General features: G+C 39.6%; 1 pseudogene; it reads left to right on the top strand.

Annotated features, from left to right (window-relative positions):
* The first annotated feature begins 1,927 nt into the window (after positions 1 to 1,927).
* LOC120876679 lies at positions 1,928 to 2,239 on the top strand (annotated as a pseudogene).
* Positions 2,240 to 10,643: the final 8,404 nt, after the last annotated feature.

The following is a 10,643-nucleotide window of genomic DNA, read 5'->3' as shown; positions in this document are numbered from 1 at the left end:
AGGTTGAGTCAGGCCTCGACCCCCTGTGCCCTGTCTTTCTAGGGACTTCATACACACTTGGACTGACCAGTGTTGTGGGTATTCAGAGTCAGTGTATTTGTATTTTACATGAGAATCTCCTTTTCTTCTTCTGCAGAAATATTCAGATATACACACAGGCAGACATCCAGATGAGACAGGCAGAGTTCTATAAAAAAAAAACAGGCTCCATGCTGTGGCCTCCTATATCAGAATTCAATGAACAGCAACAATACAACACTTGGGCCACTTTTCAGGGTAGGAAGCCAGTTTGGAAAACTCTTTGGCTTAAAGGCCCTAAGCAGTTTATTTAGTGACACTGAGTTAGTTTTGACTCTAAGACAATTACTATGAGGACTTGACTCAAAGGTATCTGATTGACAAATTGCGTACCGATTGTGTAAGGAATTTAGTGTATGGCTCTTCCTAGTTGTAGGGTCATCAGACTTTTTCTATAAAAGGTCAGATCATCAATACTGTAGGCTTTCTGGGCCATACAATCTCTGTTACAACTAATCAGCTTAGCTGAGTAGCATGAAAGCAGGCAAAGTTGATATATGACCCGTGAGTGTGGCTGTGCTCCAACAAAAGTTTATGCACAAAACCATGATGCAAAGTGGAGCTGGTGCAGGCTATAGTTTTCCAGTTCCTGTCCTAAGTGTTAAATTTCATGAAGTCATCTCTGAGTCGTGCTCTATTCCTAGAAACTGTGCTTTGTGACGACAAGGACTTTAATCAATGCTGACTGAAGAAACTAACAAATAAAGGTCATTATTCAGTAGCAATGGAGTCATTAACCAATTAAGCATTTCTTAAAATGTCCTGACAGAACACCCCTCTTGAACACCACGAGCATAAGACAGTTATATCCATTTCTCATAATGTGGTTGCCCTGCTGACCAGGGAAGGACTTTGTGAACATCATTTTCTGCTAGCATTTTCCAGCATTACTTGGGGGTAATCCTACTGTCTCATCCCACATGTGAACACTACCTAACTCAGAGTAAGTGACATAAAAACTCATCTGGTTCTTACTCACCACACTCACACTATTTACTCTCAGTTGACCTATCCTTTGTTTGAAAGAATTAGCTCTTACCTCCTTCGTAACAGAAGTATATAGACAAGAAGAGTATCTTTTCAAACTCCCTTTAACGAATCAACTCTGGGTATGGACAAATGTTTCATTCCAGATCCAGTAGTTAAAAAAAAGAAAGAAAGAAAGGATTTCTGGAAAATCTGAAATAATTATGATATTCTCTAGATGTTTAACATTATTAAAGAAGTAGGTTCAAACCTTATCTTTCTCTAACTTGAATCCTTTACCATCCTTCATAATAATAGCTATTGTTGTTTAGTTGCTAAGTCATGTACAACTCTTTAGAGATCCCATAGAATGTAACCTGCCAGGCTCCTCTGTCCATGGGATTTTCCAGGCAAGAATACTGGAATGGGTTACTATTTCCTTTTCCAGGAGATCTTACTGACTCAGGTATCAAACTCATATCTCTTGCACTGGCAGGTGGATTCTTTACCACTGAGCCAAAAGCAAAGCTCAGATAATAGCTATGGTCCATCTGAGTGTGCAGTTGTGTCCAACTCTTTTTGATTATATGGATTATAGCCCACCAGGTTCCTCTGTGTATGGAATTTTCCAGACAAGAATGCTGGTGAGGGTTGCCATTTCTTCCTCCAAGGAATCTTCCTGACCCAGGGATTGAACCCATGTCTCTTGCAGTGGCAGGCAGATTCTTCACCACTGAGCCACCTGGGAAGCCTGATAATAGTTATAGGTTTGCTCAAAACAAACACTCCTATCTATATAGGGTGACAATACAGAGACTTAGAAGGATGTTGTGCTTGTGAGCAGGAACCTCTTGGTCGCATAAGGAGACAGAACAACTTAAATATGGGTGATGTTGAGAAGAGCAAGAAGATTTTTCTTCAGAAGTGTGCCCAGTGCCATACTGAGAAGAAGCGAGGCAAGCATAAGACTAGGCCAAATCTCCATGATCTGCTTGGGTGAAAGACAATTCAGCCTGTTGCATTATCTTACACAGATGCCAACAAGAACAAAGGCATCACCTGGGGAGAGATGCTGACACAGTACTTGGTGAATTCCAAGAAATACATCCCCGGAACAAAAGTGATCTCTGCTGGCATTATGAAGGGAGAAAGGGAAAACTTGATAGCTTATCTGAAAAAAGATACTAATGAATAAATCAGATAGGCTTGTGGGTGAATGAATATTATCAGATTTTTGAATTTTGATAGTAATTCTGGTTCAGCAAGTATTATGACTGTTTTCCCTTTCTAAAGAGATGATTGAACTTGATTGAGGAATGTTAAGCTTTTCAGGGAAATGGTGAATGCTTTCTCAAACCCTATGGAAGACTGACTTTATATTCAGATTTCTATAATTGGTTATATTAATATACTTAAATATTGAGAAGATCCCTTCACTGTCTCATAGAACAGAGGAAGCTTCACCTGATTTCAAGTTGTGCTCATTAGCCTGTCAAGGCAAGGCCTGAAAATACACTGACAATGTTCACTTTATCTTTTTTTTTTTTTTTAATTATGCCAATTTAAGGGCTTCCCAGGTGGCTCAGTTGGAGAAGGCAATGGCACCCCACTCCAGTCTTCTTACCTGGAGAATCGCAGGGATGGTGGAGCCTGGTGGGCTGCTGTCTATGGGGTTGTGCAGAGTCAGACACGACTGAAGCGACTTAGCAGCAGCAGCAGCAGCAGCAGGTGGCTCAGGGGTAAAGAATCCTCTGCCGATGCAGGAGATGCGGGTTCAATCACTGGGCTGGGAAAATACTCTGGAACAAGAAATGGCAACCCACTCCAGTGTTCTGCCTGAGAAATCCCATGGATAGAGGAGACAGGTGGGCTTCAGTCCATGGGATCTCAAAGAATCCAACATGCCTAAAGCAACAGAGTGCACACACATGCCAAGTTAATCAAAATTTTCTATGTAAAAATTTCCTTTTACTTAATGAAAGACATTTTAGTGTGGTTTATGTTTAGCATCAAATAAAGAGCATTTAACTCTACTGACATTTTATAGATGATCTTTAAGATCAGAAGCTTTTAAATTCTCTGAGACAAAATATGTTATAAACTTTGCTTGTGAATTCTTTATAAGGTCTAACTTAACTGTTATAACTCTGGATTATCGTTCAAACAAGGATGCTGTTCAGTAACACAACTGTTGAACTACTGTATACATGTGATTGATAAAGGTGCTTTTGACTACTCATTAGAAGGATTCAACTAGAAGAGATATATAATTACCCAAAATCTGTAAATTATGTGATTATAGGCTTAGGTTTAAAAACAAAATCACAGATCATTAAAAAAGAAAGAAAATTTAGAAATACATACTCATTATCTGGGTACTTAGGTTTTGTTTTAACCCCATCTGCCTGGATTGACCTTCCAACAGTCATATATTCTCTTTGAGCTAGAGGCTCCCTCCTTCCTTTCGGTTTACCACTTGTGTGTCACCCTCTGCTTATACAAACATAGTCACTAACACTGAAGGTCACCTGGAAAAGAATACCTGGGCCATCTCATTCTTGGACTGGGCACTGGTGAAGACACTGACGAAAGATACAATTTATCCAAGTGAGTATTAATTGCTTTGATTAGTTGTAGAAGGCATTGCTATTTTTTGTAGATATAACACTATACACTTTTACATTTTATTATTTCTCTCACACACACTTTGCATCTCTATTTACAATAAGAAAAATAGAGCTCAGAGTAGTTACATGATTTGCCCAAGCCTACACAATAATTCAGCGCCAAATGCATAACTCACAACCAGTGATCTTGGTGGTCCACACCACTGCATCTGTAGGAAGTGATTGATTGGAACAACCACTCTGGTAGGATACAGCAGAGACTGTTGGCCTGTCATTAAGAAGTCAGAGACAAAGGGAACCTGTGAAATTGTATGTGCTGTGCTGTGCTTAGTCACTAAGTCATGTCTGACTCTTTGCAACCCCATGGACTGTAGCCTGCCAGGCTCCTCTGTCCTTGGAGATTATCCAGGCAAGAATACTGGAGTGGGTTGCCATGCCCTCCTCCAGGGGATCTTCCCAACCCAAGGATCAAACCCAGGTCTTCTGCACTGCAGACAGATTCTTTGCCATCTGAGCCACCAGGTGAAATTTTATACAATTGTCTACAATTCTGAATTACAGAAAGATCTGCATTTGAAACCAGAAACCCTGCTATATCATTGGACAGGTTGCCTTTAGAATAGGTTTCTGATCGATTGTTTGGCATCTCAGGGTATAAGCTGCATTCTCTAGGATGGCGTCTTTACTGACTTCTGCCCATGAGACTTAACAGATAACTTACCTGTTGTACAAACTCATTTAGGGATGGTGACTCTCTTCTCAGCCAAGGTCCAGATACTCATATACTGTAGCCACTTTGAAAAGCCAGTTTTTATCCTCTGATTCATCTATTTCCCAGACTCTCCAATGACCTTTTCACAGACCAAATTTCCCTCATAAGCGATGCCTCTCAGCTTCCTCATGTGATTCTGTCGGTCCTGACTTCTCACTGTCAGATTTTGTTTCTTGGGTGAACATGATAGGAACAGAACCGACCTGTGACCCAAGTCTGAGGTGACAAATGAAAGCCCTTGTGAGGCACTTCTATTTCCCCTCTACACTTTCTGCTCTGTTCTTAATGAACCTGATACTTTCACTATCATTAACTTGGAAAAGTATCAGTTTAATCCATGTTGTTCAAACCTGAATGGATAGACTAAAATGAGTTGAGAACTTGCTAAGGAATAGTTTCAGAAAAATTTACACTCTGCTTTCTTACATTGGGGTATTTAAACTAAGACCAAGGACAATAAAGCTGGAGTGGTATGGGGTTCAGATCTAACCTCCTTCCTGGAGGGACTGTGTTTGGAGGAAGTCTTCCTACTTTTCTAGAGTCTCCCTGGAGGACACAGAACAAGCAGCAAGTCTTCTTCCCATATCAGGCTGGAGATCAGCAGTCATGGTCTGTGGATCGGGGGCCCCCAGTGAGTTCAGCCATTTTGCACAGTGCACACCATGCCTCTAGCTCCTTTTAGCCTCTGTGAGTCCCACTGCTCCCTGGGATGGACAGAGATGAATGGGGCTCTGGGCACTGAGATCTGCTTTGGTACTCAACTCCAATGTGACCAGAAGTAGCTCTAAATGGCTTCTGGAAATCAGCTTTTAACAGAGACCACCTACTAGAGCCTATTTAAAAACCTATGAAAGTCTAGCCTTTTCCTTCCCCCAGACACTAATTCTTTGAACCCATCCTGGGTCCCACCGCCTCTTACCCACACTGGCTTCCTCTGAGACCGGAGACTAAAGCTGGAAGCATTAACCCCTAATTCTCCTTTCTCCCATGTACACACAAATCCAAAGACACGGGATTTGAATATACATAAAAGAATGTGGGTTGAGATGACATGAGTGTAAATTTATCTGTATTACTGTAATTTATTGTTAGATTATGTATGGGCTTCCCAGGTGGCATAGTGGTAAAGAATCTGCCTGGTATTGCAGAAGACACAAGAGACATGGGTTCAATCCCTGGGTTGAGTAGATTCCCTGGAGGAAATGGCAACCCACTCCAGTATTCTTCCCTGGAAAATTCCATGTACAGAGGAGACTGGAGGGTCACAGTCATGGGGTCACAAAGAGTCAGACATGACTGAGGACGTGTGCAGGCAGAGTATATATATTTAGACCTGAAGGGATATTTTGTGCAATGTGAAAGTATGCTTATTCATTTTGTATGTTGATGTGTATATCTGCGAGAGAGAAATAAATACATGTGTAAAAGAGTGGATTTGCTTACTAATTTATGGTATATAATCTTGTATGCAAGTATGAATAATCAGTTGGAGGAAGTATCCATATTTAGTGTGATAGTAGGGCTCTGTGAGGTCAAGGTAACTGACACCTGTGGATAAAAAATGTCCCCTGTCATATCAGTAAGCAAAAAATCCAGCCTGACATTAAGCCATGATGCCATCAGCCAGTGCAGTCCCCTTTTCTCTCCATGTGCCGTGAGGGGAATTCAAGAGAGAGAAAAACCAAATATTGGTCCTAGATAATTAGATACATTGTCAAAGTAATCAATTTAATGATTCCATACTCTTGGAAAGGCACTAAAATCATTAACTTGAGATGTCTCATTTTTGTACGATTAGCAATAATCTTTTGATGCTCAAGTACATGTTTGTTTTTTCTTCAGCAAAAGTCCTATATATCCCGTCTCCTCTCTTATCTCTTTGGAACAGTTTCTCAGAGCCGAGAGGCAATATCCAGGCTGTAGAACTTATTAGTACCTTCCATGACCCTGTGGAGATCCTGGGCATAAAAAACTTTCTGTGACCAGAAAGGTTAGGGAACTACAGACCCAAGGTGCCCACCTTGGCCAGCCTGATAGTAACCACCTGCATGAGTTATCTCACAATAGGAGGTCCTGGTAAAGAACTCGGAACTGACAATCTACCACCAACTGAAAGAACTTGAGAAAAGTCAAAAGAAGAGATGAGACACCAGTCTATATGTCATAGCATCCTCCCAGAATCCTTGGACTCCATCTTGGCTGAGCAGTGAGTGCTCTTCCAGGAAGGGGCATGGTGGGGCTGGTGCCCCTGAGTCAGAATGATTTTCCAGGGACAAGCCAGAAACTAACTCTATTACCATAAAACCTGGGTGTGCAAACCATGTGACAGAGCAGTTCTGGGTTCATTATGCTGCTGCTGTCCATCCAGGCACCAGTTCCCAGTGAAGTCTCTTGCTTTGTCAGCACATTTGTCTCCTTAGATAATTCATTTCTAAGTGTTAGCCAAGAGCCCACTCTTGGGCCCTGGAAAGGCTTCTTCCTTCCTGCACCATCACATCTTGGTTATAGGAACTAGGCTTCATTCAGCTTCTTTGACCTTGTCTGAGTTCTAGTGAGCAGGTATACATACATACATATATATGTAACAATATGTTTGAGCTGTTTTGCAGATACTGAAACTCCTACCAGGTTGGAGAAATTAACAGTATGCTGCTCACAAACACAGAGACCCCAGACCAGTTGGAACCAGAAGCATGGTGATTCTGACTCCCACTTACCATATCACCAACTAATCAGAAGAATGTCCACAAGCTGATCATGACCTCTTTGAACCATTACTATAATCATTACTCACTAACCTCTCCAAATTTGGACACACAGTTTTGAGGACATTACCTCACTGTGATCTCTTTGCCTGGCAGAGCAATAAAGTTATTCTTTTCTATTTCACTCCAACCTATGTCTCAAAATTAATTTGATATTTGGGTACAGAGGCTGGATTTGGCTTCATCAGTAAGAATTTGAACTCACATAACAAGGTTCTAACCTTTAGTACCTCAGAATGTCACCTCATTTGGAAATAAGTCCATTGCAAATGTCATTAGTTAAGATGAAGTCATGCTGAAGTAAGTTCAGTCAGTTCAGTTCAGTTCAGTTCATTCACTCAGTCATGTCCGACTCTTTGCGACCCCATGAATCACAGCACACCAGGCCTCCCTGTCCATCACTAACTCCCTGAGTTCACTCAGACTCATGTCCATCGAGTCAGTGATGCCATCCAGCCATCTCATCCTTGGTCATCCCCTTCTCCTCCTGCCCCCAATCCCTCCCAGCATCAAAGTCTTTTCTAATGAGTCAACTCTTCGCATGAGGAAGTAAAGTGGGTTCCTAATCCAATATGATTAGTGCTCTTATTTAAAAAAAAAAGAAAATTTGGACACTGAGACATACACACAAAGAGAATGTTATATAGACATGAAAACAAAGATCAAGATAATACATTTACACACCAAGGTTTCCAGCAAACCAACAAATGCTAGGAGAGAGGCAAGGGACAGTTTCTCCTGCATAGCCAACAGAAGGGATCAGCCCTCTGATACCTTAATCAGGGACTTCTAAGCTCTGGAACTTCTAACATGACCAATTTCTGGGCTCAAGCGACTCAGTTTGTGGTACTTTGTAATGGTAACCTTAGAAAACTAGCACAAAAATAAATGCATTTTTATCCATTATTCTAAGTCATCATCTATAAATAATTCATTTAACACAAGCCAGTGGTTTTTTTAAAAAGAATTCTAAGGAAATTTTTTTTCCTAAGTAAGACCCTACAGAACATATTTGCTTAGTGTTCCACATATCGTAGGAGTGATCTTGTATTTATATAAAAATAGATCAATACATTGTGAAGGAAAATCATGAGGTCAGTAAAAGCCCAAAACATAATTAATTGACTTTAATCAGAGAAATCAATGAACTTCAGTGACATAAAAATATCTTTATGTGGATAGAACGACTGCATGGATATCTGTATGAAAACTAAAATGAACCTTAATTCTTACCACAGTGTAAAACATCTTTATTTACAATATAATATAAACCTAAATTTGAAAGCTGAAACTATAAAGATGCTAAAAAAAATTTATAGAGGATAACATTGTCATGAACTTGAGGAAAGGAAAAAAATTTCTCAGCACACAAGTGGATTCCAAAACAACAAAAACAAAAAAATTAAACTTCATCAAAATAAAAACCAACTTACTTACTGAAAAAGATATAAGTGAAAAGGAAATCTACAGATGAAGAAAATATTCACAGTGCATATATCTGAGAATCAAAATGCCACAATTAATAGAGGAAAAAAACAGCTCATTAAAATTTTATGCTAAAAGGAATGTAAATGAACCTCTAATGGTATGAACGAATATGTGTTCAAATTATTATTCATTAGGAAGATGAACATTAAAACCAGAAAGAACTGCCAGTAAAAAGTCATTAGAATAACTAAAATGAAATACATTGACAACACTAAGTATTGGCAAAATTGTTGGGCACTTGGGGGCACTCAGGTACTGTATACAGCCCTATCAGGAAATGTTTTTAACTATTTCTAACTAAAAAGCCTCTTGATGAAAGTGAAAGAGGAGAGTGAAAAAGTTGGCTTAAAGCTCAACATTCAGAAAATGAAGATCATGGTATCTGGTCCCATCACTTCATGGCAAATAGACAGGGAAACAGTGGAAACAGTGTCAGAATTTATTTTGGGGGGCTCCAAAATCACTGCAGATGGTGACTGCAGCCATGAAATTAAAAGACGCTTACTCCTTGGAAGAAAAGATATGACCAACCTAGATAGCATATTCAAAAGCAGAGACATTACTTTGCCAACAAAGGTCTGTCTAGTCAAGGCTATGGTTTTTCCAGTGGTCATGTATGGATGTGAGAGTTGGACTATGAAGAAAGCTGAGTGCCAAAGAATTGATGCTTTTGAACTGTGGTGTTGGAGAAGACTCTTGAGAGTCCCTTGGACTGCAAGCAGATCCAACCAGTACATTCTAAAGGAGATCAGCCCTGGGTGTTCTTTGGAAGGAATGATGCTAAAGCTGAAACTCCAATACTTTGGCCACCTCATGCGAAGAGTTGACTCATTGGAAAAGACTCTGATGCTGGGAGGGATTGGGGGCAGGAGGAGAAGGGGATGACAAAGGATGAGATGGGCGGATGGCATCACCGACTCAATGGACGTGAGTCTGAGTGAACTCTGGGAGATAGTGATGGACAGAGAGGCCTGGTGTGTTGTGATTCATTGGGTTGCAAAGAGTCGGACACGACTGAGAGACTGAACTGAACTAAACTGAACTATGTTTTACATCTTTTTGACCAAGCAGTTCCACTTCAAATTATATTTCCCATGTAACTAGTTTATATTTACATCAAAAACGTCAGAGAATCAGAACATTGTAAATCAATTTAGAAAATGTTAAGAGTATGTTTAGAGTAGCTGTATACAGAACAACTAAAATGTGGAAAACTAAATATCTGTCAGTTGAAGACTAAACAAATTCTGTAACATAATAAAAAATTTTGCAACATACTCAGCAATGAAGAAAAAAAAGAACTGAAAAAGCGTTTAGGAAATAATACAGTGGAATTTCAAAGTGTCGAGATAAAGAATGGAGCCTAATGCTTTAAAATAAGAGGAAAAAAATCACCTGCAAAGAAAAACCAAAAAGTTTAATTTTAGTCTACCCAGGCTTAGTAATGAATGGGTGAAATTAATTTAGTAATTTCTATATGCCAAGTTGCACTCTAGAGGTTTATAAACTATGTAGTCATGAATTCTCTATAAGACCAAATGAAATAGGTATCAACATCCTCATTGTACAGATAGAGAAGCTAGACACAGACAGGTTAACATTTTACAGTGCAGACATACAGAGCCAGAATTTTATCTCTATTTTTAGTTACTATATTAAGCTAAACCTTAAATGTTCAAAGAAAATTATTTAAAGCCTAATAATTCTACATACAGTCAGTCTATCAATGAAGTGCAAGAGGAAAAAAGAGAAAGAGAGATTTTAAACAGGCAAGAATACATTAAAAAGTTATCATTTATGCATCACATCTATATTTTTCTGAATAAAACTGGATTATGTACTTCAGAAAAGTGAGACATACATCCAATAGAGTTCAACAGCTGATAACCAAGTAGAAATTACTCAAGGGTGCCATGGAGAGTAATCTCAGGAAAGCAGCACTCCAAC

This window comes from Oryx dammah, unplaced genomic scaffold (assembly GCF_014754425.2).
Source record: "Oryx dammah isolate SB20612 unplaced genomic scaffold, SCBI_Odam_1.1 HiC_scaffold_17, whole genome shotgun sequence".
NCBI classification, from domain to species: Eukaryota; Metazoa; Chordata; class Mammalia; order Artiodactyla; family Bovidae; genus Oryx; species Oryx dammah.
The sequence above is the reverse complement of the archived record's forward strand: the minus strand, read 5'-3'. Positions and strand labels throughout refer to the sequence as shown.